General features: G+C 44.8%; 1 protein-coding gene and 1 pseudogene across 3 annotated transcripts in view; one reads left to right on the forward strand and one right to left on the reverse strand.

The window, feature by feature from the left end:
* Positions 1–23,295, forward strand: part of LOC102972920 (palmitoyltransferase ZDHHC14) — a 532,612-nt gene that overhangs the window by 142,498 nt on the left and 366,819 nt on the right. The gene's annotated exons all lie outside the window — the stretch shown is intronic.
* Positions 9,575–9,659, reverse strand: LOC122238983 (annotated as a pseudogene).

A 23,295-nucleotide genomic window follows, 5' to 3' on the forward strand; every position in this document is an offset into this window, starting at 1 on the left:
ATTGCCTCCTGGGCTGAGCACGGCGTTCTGCGGGCTGACGCACGATGAATGTGTCCTGGTAACAATGGGAGCATTAGCCATCCCAGAATCCTAGGCCAACGTGGAGCTGTTTTTTGGTTTCCTGCCTCAAGTATGGGGAGCCACACTCAGCAAAGCGGCAACTGAGTTTCAGTCCCATTTTATATATTTTCATTTTCCCGATCCTGGTATGAAAAGTATGATCATGTCTTCAAGTTAGAAGCCAAGAGGCAAAGTTTTGATATTTAGTTATTTAGGTAGGTGTGTATGCATGCATGGATGCTTCGAAGCAATTGTAGGGAATGGTATCCAATTTTAATAAACCCTAAGCTAAGTAGGCCATTGCATGGAAAATACAAGGTACTTTGCTTATCTGAGTCCTTGTCTTGAGATGCTCAGTAAGTGTGTGCTGAGCAGCTTGTATCTACAAGTCGTCCAGAGAGGTGAGCTCATGGGGAAGAGAGGTCCTCAGTGAGATAATTTTCTAAAAGGCATAGGCTTTGGGTTGGTCTAGAACCATAACTGCCTTTACACAGATTCTGGAAGCAATGTAAACTTCCCGCTGAAAGTTCAGAACCATCCATGTCCCAGGTGACCAGCGGGTAAAGGCCTTGGAGCCAGGAGACTTGAGTCCCAGTCTCAGCTCTGACCCTCAGGACCTGAGTGGCCCTGGGCAAGTCCTTCCCCCTTGGCCCTTCCCCTGCAAAAGGAAAGGATTCAGCTGGTTTGCGTCATCAGACAAGCTCCAGAGTGCCCACTGGAGCCTGTCGCTTTGCTAGGTCCTGGGAATAAAAAGCTGACCAACTGGTCACTGCCCAGTTGTGTTCTCAAGGAACACAATGTCCTGTTGAGAAAGAGGAATGACAAAACCAGCAATTAGAGCTCAGTGGAAAGGGAACGCTTGCCCGGGGTTGCTTTGGTGGCAAAGAGGCAGGCACTGAAGAAATGGGAGTGCCGTTCAGAAAGCACTTCTTGTGGTGAGTGACACTTGGGCCAAGTTGAGGGGAAGGGCAGGGCATTTGCAGGACAAGAGATGACTTCCAAGGTCACTTCCAGACCTAAAGAATTGAGTCTAATTGAGGTGTGTGATCTGTGCAGAACTCTGGCCAGATGGGTTTCCCTTTCCATTCCAGTTGTGTCCTGGCCTGGAGCAGCGGCCCTTGGAATAGTCCCTTCCCCATCCTGACTGGATGGAGGAAGCCACAGGAAGGCTCAGCTGTCGTTCCCCCTGGATTCCTGCCGTGTGCACTTTGGCTGTCCGTGCCTCTAGGTCTTTCTTCCCCAGCTGTCATGGCATAGAAGTTCTTCTGGAACATATCTAGTTAGAGATTACCTGGTAGTCTTAGCTTATGCAAGACACGAGTTCCAGAAGATCTCATATGATTTAAACTCACGTAATTTGAGACTAGTTTTTCCATGGAAATAAGTGTATAGAAGGGGGGATACGATCTTCAAAGACATAAATCTACAACTCTTAAAGGATATTTTTTGCTTATTCTGAGCAAAATGTTTGAAAAACATAATAATATACACATAATAATAGTGTTTTACAATCTCTAAGTTGCTTTCCAAAGTTATAAAATTTCTAATCTTTTCCAACATCAACCCCTTAATGATTGTGTAAATGACATTTCTATAGGATGTTTTTAAAGGATTTTAATTTGTAATAGCAGTAGATATTTAAATGGCAACACAGTAGTCACTAAAATCACTTCCATGTGTTCTGAGACATGAAAGTGTTGGCCATTAGGAAGCTGGTACAAAGGAAAGCTGGTGTTTCCATTTACCTGGGAAAGTAGCTCTGAATATTAGTACTTAAGAGAATTGGGACAATAGTGTAACACTGTTGACCATTCATTTCCTGCCAACTCTGAAATGATCTGATTCTTTAATTTTTTTTTAATGTTTATTTATTTTTGAGAGAGAGACCGAGGCAGAGCACGGGAAGGGGAGGGGCAGAGAGAGAGGGAGACACAGGATCCGAAGCAGGCTTCAGGCACTGAGCTGTCCGCACAGTGCCCGAAGCTGGGCTTGAACTCACAAACTGTGACATCATGACCTAAGCCAAAGTCTGACGCTTAACTGACTGAGCCACCCATGTGCCCTATGAAATGATCTGGTTCTTGATAATTTTTTTAATTTCGATGTTTGCACATAAAATCAAGCTTTATTAATACTTCTATAACCTTACTATTTCAAATTTCACATAAATTCAAGTCTACATAAAATGTACTTGCACTCTGTTTGCCAATATGTCTGTGAATCAGTGGAAGAGAGTAAAACAAAATGGGGCACCTGGGTGGCTCAGTCGGTAAGCATCAGACTTTGGCTCAGGTCATGATCTCGTGGGTTGTGCGTTCGAGTCCAACGTCAGGCTCTCTGCTGATGGCTCAGAGCCTGGAGCCTGCCTCCCTCTCTCTGACTCTCCTCTCTCTCTCTCTCTCTCTCTCTCAACAATAAATAAACATTTTAAAAAAAGAAAATGTACATTGCAGATATATATTCAAACCATGGAATGTCGAACTGGAAGGCTCATCTGGGGAGGGCGGCCAGTCCAACTTCATTTACAGATGAAGTGGGGACCCAGGTACATAGAGTCAAGAGCTCAGATAGTGAGTCAGATCTTGTTTGTTTTGTTTTATAGTTTGGCGTCAGGCATTTTAGCCAACTCTGAAGTTGCGGTAGTCTAGCTCAGTGCCCGTCAGGTAGTATAGCTCAGAAAATTCTGGAGATCAGCCTTGAGTAAGGAACTCCTGTGTTTCCCACTCTGTACCTTAGCTTTAGAGCAAGAGACTTCTTAGAAGTAAGGAGAGGCTATTCTGTTTCCTGGAAAGACGGAATTCAGGAGCAGCAGGGGAGGGAAGGTGAAGACCCTGAAATCTTCAGCCACGGCTCTCCCCTACCCGGAGTGCTGGAGCAGCTTTGACTCTTCCGTTGAAGGTTGACCACGCTGGGCTTCCCAATCCATAGTGAGGAATGCTTGCTTCAGAAACGGGAGCCCCAGAATAAAGGGGCAGCCTTTGAGATGGTTGTCTTAATTAACCTAATTAAGCTGTAAATTGCTAGAGTATGTAACAAATTGCATTTGAAAAGCCACAAAGCTGGCTGCACAGAGATACTCAACCTTGGCATGAAGTAGTCCTAGGTTTGTCCTTTCCACTCACTACTTAGATGACCTTTGACAAGTTGCTTATTGGTTCTATTTCCGCATCTAGTGCAATACCTACCACAGGATTGTTGTGAAAAGTCAATACAGCCTTTGTTTCAGATGCCAGGGCCTAACCATTCAGTACATTCCTTCCGGCCTTTATAAATGCAAATATTATGTCAAAAGCCAAACGGATAAAAATGGCTTTCACAACTAAAAATGAGAGATTCCACCATCAGATAGAGTTTAGACTTGATCCCTAATCTCACGTTGACTTCAAACGTTATCGAGAAACTGGTAAATGTGTGTTCACAAACAGGAATGGATTTGACAACCTGTCACTGGTTTTCACACCAGATCTTTCATTAAGTGTGTGAGGGGGAGTGTGGTCTGGTTTATGGTTTATGGGTGGCCCCCGCCCCACCCCCCATTTTCTCTGATCTTAGGGAAATAACTGGCCTAGGAAATCCAGGAGTCTACTTCCTGATGGTATGGATTCTAAGGAAATTATTTCTTTTCTGGTCTTAAAAAAAAGTTACCAAAACCATTTAATGAGCTTTTTTATTATTTACAAAGTAATTTTTAAAATGATTTTTAGAAGTCTGCTCACTGTAAATTGTGTTTTTCTTTTCTTCCTTTCCATTTCCTTTCCTTTCCTCCACCCACCTGCTTCATCTTCTCCGTGCAGAACAGGTTAAAAAAAAGAAGAGGGCTTCCTCCATCAGGCTCTGGGCACTGGTGTCCAGATTGCCCCGCCCCCTGCCCCGGGGTGAGGCTCTGTCCTCCCAAGAGCAGACTGGAGGACAGTTCCCCCTCTCTCTCTCCCAGTCTCTCTCTCTCTCTCTCTCTCTCTCTCTCTCTCACCTTGGGGGCATTTGTCAATGTGACTCTACAAATGGCATTTTCAAGTTGCCTTTCTTTGATTGCTAGTGAGGTTGATGCCATTTTAATTTCTTCTGTGTTAAGGTCCTTCCCTGCCCCTGGGGGGGGGGGGCGGGCGGGGAGCAGGCATCTGCTTTGTTTTGTTTTATGGTTTATGTGATCAACGATGTGTGATCTAAAAATGCCTTTCTCAGTTCATCTGTATCCACAGTATATTAATGGAAGCCCTTGGACTTTGGCCTGTGGTTTCCTCTTCAGTCTTCATTGCCATTGCCATTCTTTCTTCTTTTGGTGTCATTGTGAGGGTTCTAACGGGAGGGAGATCACACGTGTCTGGTCAGCAGCTGTGCAGACCCCACCAAAAAGACTTTGGACTTTTATTTTTATGCCTCTCACAGAAATATCCAACCACAGCAGCATACAAGTTGGCATAGCCTGATTCTAGAGAGAATGTTCTTTAACTCATTAAAAAACACAGACTCACTGGTAAATGTTTCTCTCTTACCATTTTATATAAAACATGGAAATATTTCCTTAGGAAAGAAAAAGGAGGGAAACGAAATGTTTGGTAGCACATAGCACACGATTAAAGAGATGCAGGGGGTAAATACCCTGATGTAAGAGGACCTTTAGGAAATACCGATGGTTTATTTGTCTTATTTCACAAACTTCACTTCTGTTTATTTGGAACCTCTTACTAGGTACCAGTTTTCCAGCTCCTTGGCTGAATTTTTAAGGTCTCTTCTGTGGCATATGGTCGTACATAAACATATGTCTTCCCTTTCCATAATTATTCCTTACATCTTCTTTTTACATGTTGAGAAGTCCGATTTGGGGGGCCAGTGCTTTTGTAAGATTTTCACATTCCCTTGAACACAGCCAGTTAGATCATGAAGCGCTAACTCAAGCTTTAGTTAGTGATAGAATCCAGCTAATTAATTTGTAAGTTTTCCCTGCCTCCAGAGTGATCCCCGTATACCACTCGGCTAGTCAGACAAAATCACAAGTGGAAAGGATGTTCAGGATTTATTCCATTAAGTGATTCTGTTCTATTCACTATAGGAAGAAGAATACTCCCTTTTATTTGGCAGATGTAATTTCCGAATGTATTGTGTGCCTGATGCAGCCATGTGGTAGTGAGCCGTTGCTATTTAAACAATCACCCCCCAGAATTTAGTAGTTTAGAGCAACAAACATTTATTATCTTGTAGTGTCTGGGTCCGTAATCCAGTGCAGTTTAGCTGTGTCCTCTGGCTCAGGGTGTCCCGTGGGGCTGCAGTCATCTCAAGGCTTAACTGGAGGAGGATCTGTGTCTAAGCTCACGCACATGCCCATTGGCCAGAGGCCACCTTCGCGAGCCTTGCCACAAAAGCCTGTCCATAGACAGTTCAGCATGGCCTCCCAGCCAGAGTGTAAGAGAAGGTGAGCAAGAAGGAAGTTACAATCTTTTTTTTAACCTAATCTTGGAAGTGCAAACCCATCACTTTTGCCATTTTCTAGAAGTCACCAGGGCCAGCCTCCACTCAAGCTGAGTCTGAATACCAGAAGGCAGGGATCACTGGAGCCATCCAGTATGGCTACCTCCCATACTGTGAAAGGACTTTTTTCCATAGTGTTTCAATTAAAATGATTCAGGGCATCAGAAGGCATGAACATAGCCTCCTCTAGCCCCAATGCCGTTTAGTGGCTGTGGGGGGAATAGCATTGACTGCCAGCTAAATCCACAGGGCCGGTTGCTGGTTTCGAGCTGCTACCCATTTCCCTACCACGCTTCTTTCTTTCACAGATGGCTCACTCACCCTGTCTTCCAGTGGCTTCCAATCACTTTTCTTCTTGAGTTCCTCTCTGAGCTTTGAAGCCAAACTTCTTCCCAACTCACTGGCCTCTGAAACAAACACACAACTCTCATGGGCTTTTACTTTAAACTGCAGGGAAGCCATTGGACTCAACTGGAAACAAGGAAAAACAGGGAAGGGTGGAAAAGTACCAGAAATCCACACAAGTGCAAGACTAGCTCTTGTAGGAGGAGGAAAGGAATAATATTTAGGGAGTACTGAATGTATAGCCAGAGGCTTCACTAAAGGTCTTCCAAATATTAACTCATCAGTTCTCAAACCAACTCTACAATGGGGCTGTCACTACCTGTAATTGACCATTTTTCCCACTCAAAATACAAGGAAACTAAAACTCAGCAAGAATAAGTAACTTCTTCAAGTTCATAGAGTAAGTGCCACATTTAAGATTTGGAGCCAGTTGGTTTGAGTCCAATGGGTATGGCCTTCCCACACACCACGGAACTTGTTAGGTGGCCCTCTGGACCCACTCCCCAGATTCTGGTGTGGAAGTGAATCATGTTCTTGTCCTGCCAGTCTACTTGGTCTTGTCAGGGGGAAGTTCTCAGACTCCAGACAAGGCCAGGGATAAGATGGCACCCTCCACAGTCTCTTCCAGTACCTTCTTCATACTCTTGCATTTGCCCTGGGCTATTTTTCTTCTTCACAGAGGAGGTATTTTATCATTTAGGAGTCTGGCCCACCCTCAGCCTCATGAATGAGGAAGGACATTCACTACTTGCTCCCACATTGGCACCAGTCTTGAAGTGACCCCCTTTCCTCCTCCCTACTTCAGAATGGGTGAACCCATCTTCCGATGGACTAACGCATATGCACAAAGGGTTTGTTGGGAAGGCTGGTTCCACTCGTCAGACCTACAGGCAGAGCTGATAGCCGAGTTATTGAACAGCTGCTGGAGCAAGGGCTTGGGGGCCTCGAACCTGGGCAGACATTAGCTTAACTGCCGGGTCATGGAGAGGTCCGTGGGGTGTGGGGAGAAGGACTGAGGCAGGGAATGGTGGCTGGGGCACACTGAGGTGCTTGGACACCATGTTTGGTGCCACAGAAATGTGCTTCTGTGTAGCTACCTGGCTATGTATTTCTCTTCCTAAAAGTAGTAGTTCGTAATACTTTGGGGGCACAAACCTCTTAAAGAATCTGTGCATCTTCTCCCAAGAGACTGGGAAACCCATAAACTCCAGATTGAGACACGCCCTAAAGTAGGGCTTGGCCTCTTCTCTCATTCCTGGGAGCCTGCTGGAGCCTCAGCCCAAACCCTCCAGCTGGGTGACCTGAAGGCAGGTTACCACGTCAGGGCTGGCTGCCTCAGAGCCCCAACCCCCTCCCAGATTTGCGGCTCCTCTTGTGTACTGTTTTTGTTTTTTTTTTAAGTTTGTTTATTTTGAGAGAGAGAGAGAGCACTCATGCAAGTGAAGGAGGGTTAGAGAGAGAGGGAGAGAGAGAATCCCAAGCAGATTCTGCACTGTCAGCTCAGAGCCTGACTTGGGGCTCAATCTCACCACCTGTGAAATCATGACCTGAGCCAAAATCAAGAGATGAGACACTTAGCCAACTGAGCCACCCAGGCACCCCTCTTATCTACTCATAAGAAGAGGCTGACTTCTCAGCTCATTTGTAGAACAGCAGTGATTGATATCCCTTGGTTCAGTTTACCTATTTTCCTAGGTTCCGACCCACATGTCCTATTTAATAACTCTTCCCTTTGACAAAGCATTTTTGCAAAGCTCGCTGCTATATTTAACCAACATCAAAATCCTGTCCTCTTGCTCAGGGAAAACACATTCCACTGAGGGAAGAAGGGGGGGGGGCAGAATCCTAAGTGATGGAAACTACTGCTGGACAAAGTCTTTAAGAACTGTCCAGAATGAGCATGACAGCCACGAACTTTTGCCGCTAAGCACTTAGGCACAACTAGAGCCTTAAGGGCCAGCTTGGTGGCCCTCCATGGCTTGACATCACAGAGTCTCACAAGTGCTGAAGACATGAAGTGGTGTTCCTTGGCAGTCACGTGACCACTCTCTCAGGCAGGTGTCTCTGGAAATGTAAAAGATCCTCCATAGTGCTTGATGGTTCTTTTGGACTCCGCTCATTCTACTGACTGTTTAAGCCAGCTGCATGACGCCTGGCACAAGCCCCAGATGAATGACGACTTAGTCCTGTGGGAGACGCCGTCTGATCTTTTCCCCTGTCCCTTGTATCGTTCTCCAGCTTTCCTGCTTGATTCTCCAGCTTTGCCATCTGCTTGGCAAAACTCAGGGAATGCGCGGCAGTCATTTGATTTATTGTGCTTTTCATGACAGTAACATCTTCCAAACACCCCACCCGGATAGCCAGGCATGACTTCCTTTGCCTAAACCCCTGTTGTTGGGCTCTCATTAAATATGCTTTTCTCAGATGTCACTCCATCATATCCCAGAAGGTTATTTTCATGATTTTCCCTAGAACTAATGAACACTATTTGCCTTTTGACCTCCTCCTTTAGGAAATTAATAGTCATGTTTGCCACTGGGCAGTGCTCAGGAACTTGTTTATTTAAAAATGAGCTGAAAAGATCTGTATCTCAGAAGTGTGTGGCTTAAAAGAAAACTCAAGTAAAGAGACAGTCTAAAAGTTTAGCCGCAGAAGAATAGACATGGAAAAGTGCAAGTAGATGAGTGGGCTGGCCAAGGCATTAATTGGTCAGCATGGTATTTTTCAGTTTTTTTCCAATGAGTTCAAAGAGTTTTCCTAGAAAGTATATCACTGTACCCAGTAGTATCTAGTAAAAATAGCCAGGCTTCTAGATGTTACCTGGCACCTTCCACCTGTCCTCATGTGAGGTTCTTTGTCTCTCCTGCTTGACAGGAATGTAAATCAGAGTAGTATTTTCAGTTACTGTGGCTTCTCTTGAAGTGGGGGCTTTGGACTTTCTGCACCCCACCCTCTTCTCATGAGAACTGAGTTATTCCTTGAGCATAGCCTGGGCATTTGAGGAAGCGTCTCTTTTTTCATAAATGAGAGTTTTGCTTTAGCATTGTACTCATCAGGACCCCCAGAAGCAAGACTAACCAATGCCATGTTTGTTTGACACAACTACCTTTGGAAATAACAGGAGTGGTCTTCACCATTCAGTGTCAAAGCTTGTTTAACAGGGATTCTGGGGGTACAAGCACTGCTCTGTGTAGAAACTATGGAGCTGGTTATTTCTCAAATGGAATAGAGAAGCAGAACCTGAGAGCAGTCTTCTTGACCTTGGAGCACGAAGGCGGTCTCCCTCGTTAGTCCTTACTGAAACTCAGAGTGTGTCCTAAGCGGTTAAGGATCTGTGTGTCCCTGGAGGCACAGAAACCAAAACGTGGCCTGCACCCCTTCCCTATGTCCCACGCATCAGAGGCTCTGGCCCTCCGCCTGTCACAGCTGCCCCATGCCTTTCCTTGGACGGAGCTGCTATCTTCCCAGTGTTTCACCCCACAGGTCGGGGCTCCAGCCCACGCTCACAGCAGTCAGGATCCTGTGCCTAGCTGTCTTTTGGCACGTCTATGAATCATTTCCTTTCCTGCCCATCTGCTGGTGATCCATCACTGAGAGGTGCTGTCTCTCATGACTCCTGGGCGTGTCTTCTCCCCAAACTGGGCAAGGCACCTCCAGGTGAGATCAAGTTTCAGGTTTTCTAGGCATTCTTGATTATATATAATGAGGGTAATTGGATCATTATAAAAAGGTGAAAACAGGTACAACTGTTATTACACTTGATCTTAGCCAAAAGGCTGAGAAGCGATCGACTGTTACTATATTTACTGAGAAAATGTAGAGGGCCCAGATCAGAACTCATGGTTGCCAGGGGCTTGGAGGGGGGATGGGAGAAATAGGTGAAAGGGGTTAAGAGGTACAGTCTTCCAGTTATAAAATAAATTTAAGACATGGACATGTAATGTACAGAATATGGAATATAGTCGATAATATGTCAACAACTTTGGTGACTCATGGTAACTAGACACTTTTTGTGGAGATCATTTTGTACTATATATAAATACCAATTTCTATGTTTTATACCTGAAATGAATACAATATTGTAGGTCAATAATTCTTTGATTAAAAAAAATAAATGCAGACCTTATTGTGATATAATTGAGAGAATGTGCCATGAGCACATGGGCTTTGAAGACAGCCACATCTGATTTGAATTCTCATTCTGGATCCATCATAGCTGTATGTCTTCAAATTAGTGAACTTTGTATTACTTAGTTTCCTCATCTGTCAAATGGTCTCAGTAATAATGCCAAGGTCATAGACTTTTTTGTAGAGAGTTCATGAACTATAATACGTGCAACTGCTTCAAGTGTAGATTTTTGATCAACAACTGGGAATTTCTTTCCTCTCCCTGAAGTCTCCCTGTCTAGTTGCCTGTTACTTAAAAAAATTTTTTTAATGTTTATTTTATTTTTGAGAGAGAGAATGAGCAAGCTAGCATGAGCAGGGGAGGGGCAGAGAGAGAGGGAGACACAGGATCAGAAGTAGGCTCCAGGCTCTGAGCTGTCAGCACAGAGCCCAATGCAGGGCTTGAACTCATGAACCACAAGATTATGACCTGAGCCAAAGTTGGACACTCAACCAAGTGAGCCACCTAGGCACCCCACTGCCTGTTACTTTAAAAACTGTGTGACCACCTCTATGCACCTTCCAAGGGCGGTCTTTCCCTCTGTATCTGTCTGATTTGACCTTGCTGTCTAATGGGCTGGATAATTACATGGTAGGAGTCCTCCCCACCATCAGGGAAGAAAAATGCCTTCTTCTTCTTCTTCTTCTTCTTCTTCTTCTTCTTCTTCTTCTTCTTCTTCTTCTTCTTCTTCTTCTTTTATTTTATTTATTTATTTTTGTTAGTGCAAAAGCTCTATGAAAGCAGAATAGCCAAAATAGCATGGCCAGTGTTTCGGGGGACAAAAGGAATCATCTGTTAATGAACAGTAAGTGATGCCCCTTTAGACAAGGGAAAAATTAATTAGCAGCCCCCAACAACAACCCAGTGTCCAAAAACTCATGGTAAATTTCATTTTGTTCATTTTTAATTTCAATTTTGTTTTTATTTCCACCAAATATGCGCTTCTGTAGCTGTCCTTACCCAATGGCCACCAACTTGGTGTCAGAGGGTTCATGTGCCTGTTAATTTGCTCACCTCATTTTGTTTTTATTCCTTTCCTTTTGGGAAATAGAATTTTTCCCCCTTACGTGCATGTGTAGCTTTCTTCTTCTCTACTCAAAGACACCATATTTTCACTTTGTGTAAGTTATCATGTACTGTTTTTTCAAATATTGGTGTCTCTGCCATCGCAAACGCCATTGTCCTGTGAGTTTGTGAGTGAAGTGGCTTAGCCATCCAAACTCACATGTGGCTCTGTCCAAACGATTGGCTACTATCATCTACATCTAAGACATTTACGATGATAGATATATGAAAAACCAAATCCTCAACTCCTCTTCAATCTTAGAGAAATATTATAAAGGAAATTTACCTGGTAATTCTTGCTCTGCAAAAGGAAGTGGGTGGCCCTCCTTCTCCCCCAGGACTAGGGGAAAAGCAACCACGATGTCTGGGTGAGGAGAGAGCTTTATTTAGCAGGGTAGGAGAGAGCTGTCAGCAGAAGTAGGGAATACGCACTGAGATGAATGTCTGCTCATATTCATGCCTGGGTTCTTGAACTTTTCAACTGCATGATGGTCTTTGCAGCTCACCACCCACAGTGTGGACCCACATCTCTCAGGTTGCCCCAAGGATTCTATTTAATGCAATTCAGTAAATATTTACAGAGTGCCCGCCCTGCAGCAGGGAGTGTCTGGGGTGCTGGGGATATAGCAGTGATTCAGCTACCTGCAAAGACCCCTTCCTGCTGGACTTGCCCTTGCAGTGGAGTCCAGTCTAGGTAGGGTCTGAGAATGCCCCACCTTATCACTTGGCAGTCAACCATGCAAGGCCTGGACACAGTAAGTACAGTGAAGGGTTTTGTGGCCCTGTGTTCTTGCAGATGCCATTCCTCTTTGCTGGTCTAACTTTTGCTTAGCCATCAATATCCTTTCCAGAAAGCCTTCTTTGATCCCATCCAGGCTAACAAAGCTAGTCCCCTTCAGCGTTCCCTCAGTACACTCTGTACCCGTGTCACCAAACTTGCTGTTGTGTTTATAGTTAACTGCTCTGGGGGTCTGTCTCTCCTATTAGAATGTGAGCCCCTTGAGGGGCACCTGGGTGGCTCAGTCGGTTAGGCGTCCAACTTCAGCTCAGGTCATGATCTCGTGGCTTGTGAGTTCGAGCCCCTCGTTGGGCTCTGTGCTGACAGTTCAGAGCCTGGAGCCTGCTTCAGATTGTGTGTCTCCCTCTCTCTCTGCCCCTCCCCCACTCATGCTCTGTCTCTGTCTCTCTCTCTCTCTCTATCTCTCAAAAAAGGAATAAACAATAAAAAAAAAAAGAATGTGAGCTCCTTGAGAACAAGGATCTTGTCTTGATCTTCTTGTATCCTTGGCATTGGGCCTGGTGTGTTGGTATGTAGTACATGCTCAATAAAAGTGAGAGCAATTGGATGAAGGAAGGAATGATGATCGGTGACATCAGACATCCACAGTATCCACGGTACCTGCTCTGCATCTGTAAAACTTTCCAAAACTCACACAAAGGCCAAACATTTCTGAGGCACTCTTCTTCATGACACCCAAGACCACTTTTGCATAGCACTAGCTTCTGGACACTGAAAGGGAAGGACGTTGCCCAGTGTGATGGGTTGGGGCGGGGAGCACGCTCTGCAAGAGAGACCTCAGTCATTATGTGTAAAACTATGTTCGCTGCTTGGACAAACCCAGGAGAGCAGACAGAGGTCCTGGGGGTGGGGTCGCTGAAAGCCAAAGCTCTCAGCTTTGGAAATTGGGAACAACAGCTAGCAGGAGGGAGGAGAGAACAGACCATGTAAACAACTATCAGTGGTACCGGCAGCACCCCACCCACACAGGGCCACATCCCAGCAGAGAGCCTGATGTCACCAGTGTCTTGGGACAGAGGAGAAGGCTCACTGATGCTCAGTGTGCAGTGTAAAACAAGGCAGAGAATTTTCATCCCAAAAAGGTTTTCCTGAACATATCATGATTAAACTAATTTGTATTTAGTTGAAAATGTCTCTGCATTGAATAGTCCATTCGGCTCATCACGGAGCTGTCCAGCACCCGGGTTCAACGCCATGAACATGGCCAGGGTTGGAGAAGTTTAATTTGTGCAGCTTTTCATCCTGAAGGTCTCCTTCCCCATCCTGCCATCCTTGGACCCAACCCCAACCCAAGGAAAGGAAAAGAGACTATACAAGGAGTCTGAGACCCCAGATCTCCAGAGGGCTTGCCAGGATATGAGGATGCCCATGTCATGGCACGTGTGGCCGTGCACCTCGGGCGTCCTTCTCAGCTGTCTCCTTGGGGTTGGCTTTGCTTTTAATTGTGACATAGGAGCACCAGGGTGTTAATATCTAACTGTCCAGTTTAAGATGGAAACCCACAAGGGTGGCTAAAGGAGAACTTTCCCCAGTCACATGCCTGTGAGAAAATGTGCAGACGAGAGATGGGAGGTAACTCGAGTTTTGTATCTTTAAATATATGATACTCTGCACCTCGCCACCTGCCGATCTAATTACAGACACCTGCAGAAATCCAGGGCTTTAGCCCTTTGTGGTTTTGATCTAACCCGGAATATGCATTATTGTGAAGCATCTTCTTTATTGATACTTGATGTTTTTTGAAAGCAGAGACAGATTCTAATATTTGGCATTCCCTCCCCCCCCCCCTTTTTCGGTTCAATGAGAATGTATGCATTTATTTTTAATCATATATTTTCTGCTGCAAAAATAAGCCATGTTTAATTAAGAAGATTTAGAAACTACCAAAAAGGACATATGCTCTGCAAAATCACCCTCATATCTTTCAACATGGATAATGAGGTAATGTTTTAGGGCACAGACTTTCCTTTGTGAATATACATATGCGTTTGAAACAAAAATGGGATCATCTCGTGTCTACTTTGTATCCCGTGTGTTCTAGATGCCTATTCAGGTCATTCGACCAATATTTATTCAAGGCCTACTATGTGCTGAACTCAGTTGTAGGCACGGTGGGTTACGTCTGGGAACCAAGCAGGCAAAAATTCCTCGTGAGTTTGAGTTTTTCTCTGGTGGGAGAGTCAGACAGTGAAGAAGGTGAGTGTGGACAGTTCATGGGCCAAGCAGGCTTAAGTGATAGGAGGGAAGATAAAGCCGGGAAAGGGCCAGGAGTGCGGGCGTGTTGGCGGTAGGAGGGCTGGGAGTTTACCCAGTGCAGTCAGATGTGGTCAGAGAAGGTTCTGCTGAGAAAGTGATATTTGAGCAAAGACTTGGAGGAGTGGAGGAGCTCTGTGGCTCCCCGCAGGATGGCTTCTAGGCGGAGGGCACCGCAAAAGCCCAGGCAAGCAGGACTGGCAGCCTGCGAGGCCCATAAAGGGATATGAGGAGGGAGCAGAGTGTGAAAGAGGCGGGTAGAAGATGAGGTCAAAGGTAATGAGCCAGGTGCAGTAGTTGCCAGAGGGGCAACGGGACCGGACAGCTTTCATGGTGTAGCTCTTGCTGATGGGATAGACGGTGGGGGATGGGCGTGGAAGCCAGGGGAGGGGAGGATGTCTGGAAAGCGTTGCTTTGGTGGGAGGGCGTCAGGGACGAGACTGAGCCACAAACCTCAGACCCCTCTGAGTAAAAAAGCAATTCAGAAAAGTGTGAAGACGTGCTAGGATTCCTTCACCAGTTCATTTCATTCACATTAAAAAAAATATTATCACAATATCACAATAGTGATACATGATTTTAAAACTGCTGTCCAGGGGAGCCTGGGTGGCTCAGTCAGTAAAGTGTCCGACTTCGGCTCAGGTCATGATCTTGCGGTTCGTGGGTTTGAGCCCCACATCGGACTCTGTGCTGACAGCTCAGAGCCTGGAGCCTATTGTCTTCTCTCTCTGCCCCTCCCCTGCTTGCACTCTGTCTGTTTCTCTCTCTCAAAAATAAGTAAACATTAAAAAGCCCTGCTATCTAAATAAGTCTAAAATAGCCATATACAATATACCATGTACAATACAGGCTCCAAGTGATTAGAGAGTGCTGTCTTATTTGGCACATTTTTCCCTCAATGAGTCATGTTAAAATGTTGGCACCTTAGGTTTGATAAAATACAGAATTATGAATAGAGCTTTAGTCCTGCTGAGACTTCTGTACGGAGTTGCCAGAATAGTTGGAGCAGACATCCCTTCATGTGTGACACAGTTGTGTTTGTAGTTAACTGCTTTGGGGTCTTTCTCTCCTATTAGAATGTGAGCCCCTTGAGGGGCACCTGGGTGGCTCAGTCGGTTAGGCGTCCGGCTTCAGCTCAGGTCATGATCTCGTGGTTTGTGAGTTCGAGCACCTCATTGGGCTCTGTGCTGACAGTTCAGAGCCTGGAGCCTGCTTCAGATTGTGTGTTTCCCTCTCTCTCTGCCCCCCCCCCACTCATGCTCTGTGTCTCTCTCTCTCTCTCAAAAAAAGGAATAAACAACAACAACAAAAAAATGTGAGCCCCTTGAGAACAAGGATCTTGTCTTGATCTTCTTGTATCCCTGGCATTGGCCCTGGTGTGTTGGTATGTAGTACGTGCTCAATAAAAGTGAGAGCAATTGGATGAAGGAAAGAATGATGATCAGTGACATCAGACATCCACAGTATCCACGGTACCTGCTCTGCATCTGTAAAACTTTCCAAAACTCACACAAAGGCCAAACGTTTCTGAGGTACTCTTCTTCATGACACCCAAGACCACTTTTGCATAGCATTAGCTTCTGGACACTGAAAGGGAAGGACGTTGCCCAGTGTGATGGGTTGGGGCGGGGAGCACACTCTGCAAGAGAGCACACTTAGCATTCTGTTTAGGACTGGGGCAAATGCGGTCTCTCCTCCCGCCACTCTGTTGAAGCCCCCACCCCCAATCTCAGCAAGTCCCAGGGTGCGGGGCTTCCTGCAGGGACCTCTCTGGTCCTGCCATTTCTTATGGGTCCAGGATGCACTGAAAGCAATGTGATAGGCCTACCATGACCAAATAGCTCAACAGCCATACTCCATCTGAAATGACACAATCGTCAGAGTTAGGACTCTAAGGGAAAATCTGGGATGTATGGTCACCATGCCTAAGTAATCACATTAGGTCATTAAAGAGCCAGTCTTGAGGCAGAGAAATACTGGCTTTCCTCCCTGAGATTCACACACTAGCCTGAAGCCTTTGGCTTCCTGGAATCTTAAATCAAACTCAAAAATCACTTGGCAAAATCCCTGAAATGCCAGGATCCCGCTAACCAGCTCTCGCACTTTCTCAACAATGGATGCGTATGTTGGACTGTTTACATGCTGTGAATTGAAACCTGTATTCTCAGCTCCAGAGTCCCAGGTTCTGTGGTATCATTGGACCTATCTGGGTGGTCTGGGAGGCCCCGGGTTTAGGATAATGATACTGATTTTTGTTACATAGCAGCTGCACAGGCTTCAGGCAAGATCGTGCTGTTTGGGGGCGAGCCTGCAGTGACCACATGCAGCTGGGAGGCCTGCGGGGAGAAACCAGATTCCTGAGCAACTGTCCCCTCCTGAGTCTGTGAGCTTTGCCTGCCTTCTGAACAGTTTACAAATGTCTCTGTGGAGTTCTGCCCTCACCCAGCCTTCCTCTCTGGGTTTGAGCTTTTCCTCCTAGTTTTCTTTTGATATATTTCCCCCTCTTTCCCTGGATTCATTTATTTAAGTTCCTTCCTTCCAGGGGTGCCTGGGTGGCTCAGTCGGTTAAGCAGCCTACTCTTGATCTCAGCTCAGGTTATGATCTTGAGATTTGTGAGTTCAGGCCCCGCGCTGGGCTTTGTGCTGACAGTGCAGAGCCTGCTTGGGATTCTCTCTCTCTCTCTCTCTCTCTCTCTCTCTCTGCCCCTCCCCTGCTCATGCTCGCTCTCCCTCTCACTCTCTCTTTCAAGATAAATAAATAAACTACAAGTTAAAAAAAATTCCTTTCTTCTGGATCATATTTGTAGATTCATCATTAAGAACAATTAGTGAGAAGGGGGCTTTTCAGACACTGGAGGTGTCTTACAGGGAAATGGTACTCTTAGGAGCTTTATGAAATCATCATTGTTTTTCCCCATTGTAGAGCTGTGAGTGGACATTATTTCTGAATCCACTTTTTCTCTACTTGTCTCTAGGTGATGTGCTTATCTTTGGCCTATAGTGGTACATTTATTTCTAAGTGTGTGATTAAGGGACAAATCATACAATTAATGGTGTTTATGTCCCTCCCTATAAATGAAAAATACATTTATTTTATAATGACTCATATGAAAAGGAGAAAGATCATTTCTATTATAACCCTTATAACCTCTACTCCTCACAAGGCTACTCTGTTATTATTTCAGACATGTGAGTCATTGGCTTAGATTATTTCATTTTATGATTATTTGCCCTGTTACCGAAAGGCATTGCAACCAAGATTCTGGAATTTAAAATAATGGGTTAACTTTGTGATTTCTGAAACAGAAACGTCTTTTGTTAGAGTACAGCATCAAGGAAGTGAAGCCGCCTCCCCCTCCTGTGTAAACTTCAAGTGCATGCCTGGTTTCTGTGTGTAAAGAATAGTGAATCTGGTGTTTATACTTACATGTGTACTGGACAGAACACGAATATCAGATGTAGGCCATGTGGTCAGGGGTCATGAGCTGCAATTAACAGGACTTTTTTCTGTATGTGTATCCATTTGCAGGCAAAAAAATTAAAAGATGACACAAATTGTTTTGAGATGGGAAAAGATTCTCTACTTTTTGTTCCAAAGGCCACTTGATTTTAATGTCTCTGCTACATCTTGTTAATGTTTTGTTTTGTTTTGTTTTTCATTTTAAGTAAAGCTAATCTTCCCTCAAAGAATGTATTGTGGAAAAACAGAGAGACCTGGCTACCCAATAATGAAATCCAGATTTCCTATCTGAAATGTTTCAGAAATTAATTTAGACCAAGGAGTCTCGTCCAAGGAATCAGTTTTATGTCAAATTCTAACCTATGAACCGGTCTCTAAATATGAATGCTCAATTAATGACAGTGTTGATTCTGGGATGTCAGTATCTGTTTAATGGTTAAAAAAAAATCATAATTAATGACAAAACACACGGATTACGTACGTAGTCTCGGATAACCCAGCATCCAGGCAGCAGTCCCACCCTTCGCGAATAAACATCAAAACAGAATCAGTTATTTTCACAAAGATTTGGGAAGATGGCTAGTAGAAGTGAAAATATTCCTCCTCATCTTTTTGGCAATGCTGCATTTTCTAATTTTTACCCGGAAGGCGGCGACAGTCCCTGCTGGGTATTCAGTCATCACACCCAGAGCCTAACAGCCCCCACTGACTTGCACGGTGGGGAGGGGGGCACCGTAATGGCTTTTTATCATGTTAGCATTTCCTTTGTCTGGTGCTAAATTAGCTCATTTCTTTCATGTTATGAAAATGCATGCTTTCAGATTATTTCTTTTTCTCTCCTGCCACTTTCCCATTGAGCTTTATGAAGAGTAAGATGCTCATAGCCTGTTTTCCACAGGCCCTGGGTAGTATGTAGGTCACAAGTCTTCAGATGGAACGAGGACTCCATTTGGTGTTTATATCTTTGACAGCTGCATCATCATCTTGTATCAAATCCAGGCCCTCGGGGGAAGGAGTCTTCCTCCCCACAGATGGTGCTCAGAATTGGAGATCCCAGCCACAGTTGCTCAGAAATGTGAAGGAGCCATTTTCAAGTTGTCTGAGCTCGGGCTAAGAATCTTCTTCTTGCTGGGATGTGCCTGGGGTTTCCCATTAGTCTTGCCTCCTTCCAGAGGTCTAGCGATCACTGTCCTGGGCAGGATCTTTACCGGAAAACAGGTGTTTTCTGCTTTCTCTAAGCAGCGGTTTGAAGGTGCCTGGGTAGCACTGATCTCATCATTTGCTTAGGGCCGTGAATTCTTTGTAGAACGCTTTGTAGAAAGAGCGTTGTCCAAGATTTCAAAGACAAACTAGACATTGTTCTTTGTCACACAGAGGCTGGTTGGAATGGGGGACTGTCACAAGCACCCAGTATTGTACAAAGTCGTACCAACATAAGGCGCTTTCTCTGCTAGGACTTCAGGGCATGGAGGGGTTAGGGGCTCTAGTTAATGCTCACAGGATGCGTACGTATTGCACACTCAATTCAGTGAACTAGAGAGAATCTACTCCTTCTCTTGGCCAGAGAAGCCTCCTGGACAGGACATATCCTTAGCACCCGTTTGAAGGAAGTTTCCTGCAACTCCCTTAATCTTGTGCCCAGCAGGCTTAGAAGATAGAAAAATGAGTTCTAAACACAAAATGCATTGTTGATGTTGAGAGTGTGCCTGATTTGACTTTCTTCCTCTTTTCCCTGTTACTATAAAATTCGGTTGAATGGGGATCATTCATTCAGTCACTTAGCAAGTATTTTCCAGGCACCTGCCCTATGTGAAGCATTGTGCTGGGGGTTGTGAAGGACACAGCTGTGAGCAGGGCCAAGTCTTGCCCTCCAGGACCTCCAGTCCAATCAGGTGCATGGGGCATGTCCACCAACACCACAAGTACCACAGAGAGGAGCAAACAAAATATTACAGAGGCGCAGAGAAAGAAGCCATCACTTCTGCTTGGGGTTGAGCCAAGAAAAAATTTTCACAAAGTCTTTATAGGAACTTGAACATTGGGTGTCGGGGCATTCCAGCCACAAGGGCTGGGTGAGCAGATGCCTGTGGGGGAAGGCCGAGGGGTCATGGACGCCTGAGAAAGAACATGAACTTAACTTAGTGGGAAAAGGGGAGTCACTGCAGGCTTTGGGGCAGAGATGCATGGTGTAGAGCTGACAGGTGGTTAGGGCAGGTTGAAGTGGGGGCCTGACAGGCAGAGGGCTGAGACGGTGTGCCAGCTGTCCCCCAGGCTGGAGAACCCGAGGAAGACAGTGCGTGGGACTTACTCCTTGAGGTGCCTGCGAGGATGGAGAGGGGCGAAGTGAGGCTGTAGGGTATGCTTCGGGCAGGACGAAGGCTGCCTTCTCTCTAATTAATAAGAGGGAGGGATGATGCGGTGCCCATGGGGCAGTGCACTGAGGTTCCTGCGGGGGCTTCTGAGAAACTCACAGACTCAAGAGAGAGCTGGGTTAAACATCTGAGGGGCCCACAAGTGCAAAGCCACCTTGCAACAGGGCTTGCTTTTCAAACCAGCACTTCCTGATCTCCCTTCCTGCTCCTTGTCCTTTCTTCTCTAGCCACCAGTGTCTAGAAAGGGCACTTGGCCAAGTTAGAGGTCTCCACCATGAATTGGGATTGCCACATTTTTAATTACTTAAACGAGACCGCTTGCCACTTACAGTGACCAAAGGACTTCTTGTCACCTTCATCTCATGACCAGAAAAGTCAGGGGACCAGCCTGAGTTTTTACCCAGGGGCAGGAGCAGGTTTCAAAGGAAGACCAAAAAAGTTGTATTTAAGATTCACATGTGATCCCTCACAGTCAGAAGCCCTGGTGGGTGGTAGCCATTCACTTGTCAACTAGACTCTCCCCGTTCCTCCTTTCCTGGGTAGGTCATAATTAATCTGCACCCCAAGTACAAATAACTCAAACCACAATGTACTATCTCTGGGAAGAGAATGTGCCAGGGGACAGAATACTCAAGTTAAAGACAATGATCTCTCATTTCGAATGTCACATATTAACAAACTAGGGCAGTGGACATCCTTGGTGGGAGATGGGGGTGCAGGTAGAGGCTATGGGAGACTCCGGAGCTGTCAGCCTGGAGAAGTGGGTGGCCCTTAAAGATAACAGCCCCACATGCAGTGGACTTCAGACAACAAGAAGCCATATAGGACGTGGCTTACTCATTAACTACATCTTGCTCTATGGAGGCAACCTCTGGGACTTTGAGCAGGCATCCTTTGAGGTCAACCAAGTAACATTTCAGACGTAAAAGGGAAAGACAGATATGCTGTAACCCAAGATCTGCTAAACCACCTCCACAGGGGGTTTCTGACAGCACTGAAGTATCCTGCATCCTTGGAGAAGCCAAATGGAACTAAATAAATCACAGCCTGCAATACTCATGATGGATCACATCCTACTGACCAGTGGCCCCATCATATTGTCCTGCTGTGCCCTGGGTGCTGCTGCATAACAACTCTTCCAACTGTTTCTTATTCAAACTCATTAATAACAAGAAGGGAGGAATGTTGACCTGTTTTATTCTCTGCCATTATTCAAATAGGCATCCTCCTGTTGAATTTGGAATTTAAATTATGGAAAATCATATTCTACACAATTATCATTTTCCTAACCATTTTGTAAAAAGAATATATACAGGGTGCCTGGGTGGCTCAGTTGGTTAAGCATCTGACTCTTGATTTCGGCTCAGGTCATGATCTCAGACTTTGTAGATTTGAGCCCCACATCAGGCTCTGCACTGTTGAAGCCTGCTTGGGATTTTCTCTCCCTCTCACTCTGCCCCTTCCTGGCTCGCTCTCTCTTTCTGTCTCTCAAAAATAAATAAATAAACATTAAAAAAATTAATACGCATGCGTGCACACACACACATATACACACACACACACATAGTCCACCTAGAGTAGATTCTTTTATACTAAAAAATACTTTAGGGCTACAGATTCAGAAGGGCACATGCACCCCAATGTTTACAGCAGCATCATCAACAATAGCCAAATTGTAGAAAGAGCCCAAGTGTTGGGATGAATGGACAAAGAAGAAGTGGTATGTACGTATGGAATATTACTCAGCCATTAAAAAGAATGAAATCTTGGGGCACCTGGGTGGCTCAGTTGGTTGGGTGTCCGACTTCAGCTCAGGTCACGATCTCGCCGTCTGTGAGTTCGAGCCCCACGTCAGGCTCTGTGCTGACGGCTCAGAGCCTGGAGCCTGCTTCGGATTCTGTGTCTCCCTCTCTCTCTGACCCTCCCCCATTCATGCTCTGTCTCTCTCTGTCTCAAAAATAAATAAATGTTAAAAAAATTAAAAAAAAAAGAATGAAATTTTGCCATTTGCAATGATGTGGATGGAGCTAGACTGTATTATGCTAAGTGAAATAAGTCAATCAGAGAAAGACAAATATCATATGATTTCACTCATATGTGGAATTTAAGAAACAAAACAGATGAATATAGGGGAAGGAGGGGAAAAAAGAGAGGGAAGCAAACCATAAGAGACTCTTAACTATAGAGAATAAACTGAGGGTTGCTGGAGGTGAGGTGGGAGGGGAGATCAGCTAGATGGGTGATGGGCATTACGGAGGGCACTTGTTATAATGAGCACTGGGTGTCATATGTAAGTGATGAATCACTAAATTCTACTCCTGAAACCAATATGATCATATATGTTAACTAACTATAATTTAAATAAAAACTTGAAAGGAAAAAAAATATTTTAGGGCTAATATAAATAAATGGAAATCCATTAATACCAGGGTCAGTTTTATGCCTTTGATATGGACTGTGTTTATTTCTGATTGTGGTACACCAGCACATTTCCAAGGCTTCATACGGTGGTAAGGTTGTTTTTTATATGACAATAAGTATAACCAAGGTAATGTCATACTTTATGCCACAAATACCTTTTAATGACCCTCTAGAGCTTGAGTTCCTTGCTCTTAACTCCAGGATGATATCACAGTCAGAGATTTAATCAATAGACTTGCAGCAATCGATTTTTATTACCAGCTCTTCATAAAAGTTCCATGTCACTGTCCAAACATGGACTTACAGTCTAAATAACGTAATAGACATGCCCTGAGGAGCACCTATCCCCGAAGCCCACCGCACCACACCGCGTCATAGAGCTGGGATTCAGCCCCATATGAACACTTGGATTCCAAGTTTGATTCAGTAGTAAATGTGCTTTTGATTGTCACTTTATGCTGAATCTTAGTGGGGCCATCTTTTAAAATCTTCTCTCTAATTGTCTAATTCCTATTGCAAGAAAATGTTCCCTTTACGAAGCCAGGAGTATATACTAAGGGCTATTTACCAGATTATGGTGTCCTCAGTCTCTTAAATGTTTGGTTATTTAACTTGAAGCTTTTCACATTTTTTAAGAAAAATCGGAAGCCCATTAAAGGGTATTAATTATGTTAGTATTTGCCAGAAAACACTCGAGGAAAACAATGATTTTTTTTAATGTAGAGCAAAATCAGTTGAATTTAAAAAGTCCTTTCCATAATTGAACTGAGTGCTTTCACAAAGTGCTTATCTTTAGGTTAGAGAGTCTTGTGTTCCTTTTATCCACATTCTTTGTATCTTCTGGCTCTCTTTGCCAAATATACTGTTCTACAAGAATCTCTGAGGA

The sequence above is a fragment of the Panthera tigris genome, chromosome B2 (assembly GCF_018350195.1).
Source record: "Panthera tigris isolate Pti1 chromosome B2, P.tigris_Pti1_mat1.1, whole genome shotgun sequence".
Lineage (NCBI taxonomy): Eukaryota > Metazoa > Chordata > Mammalia > Carnivora > Felidae > Panthera > Panthera tigris.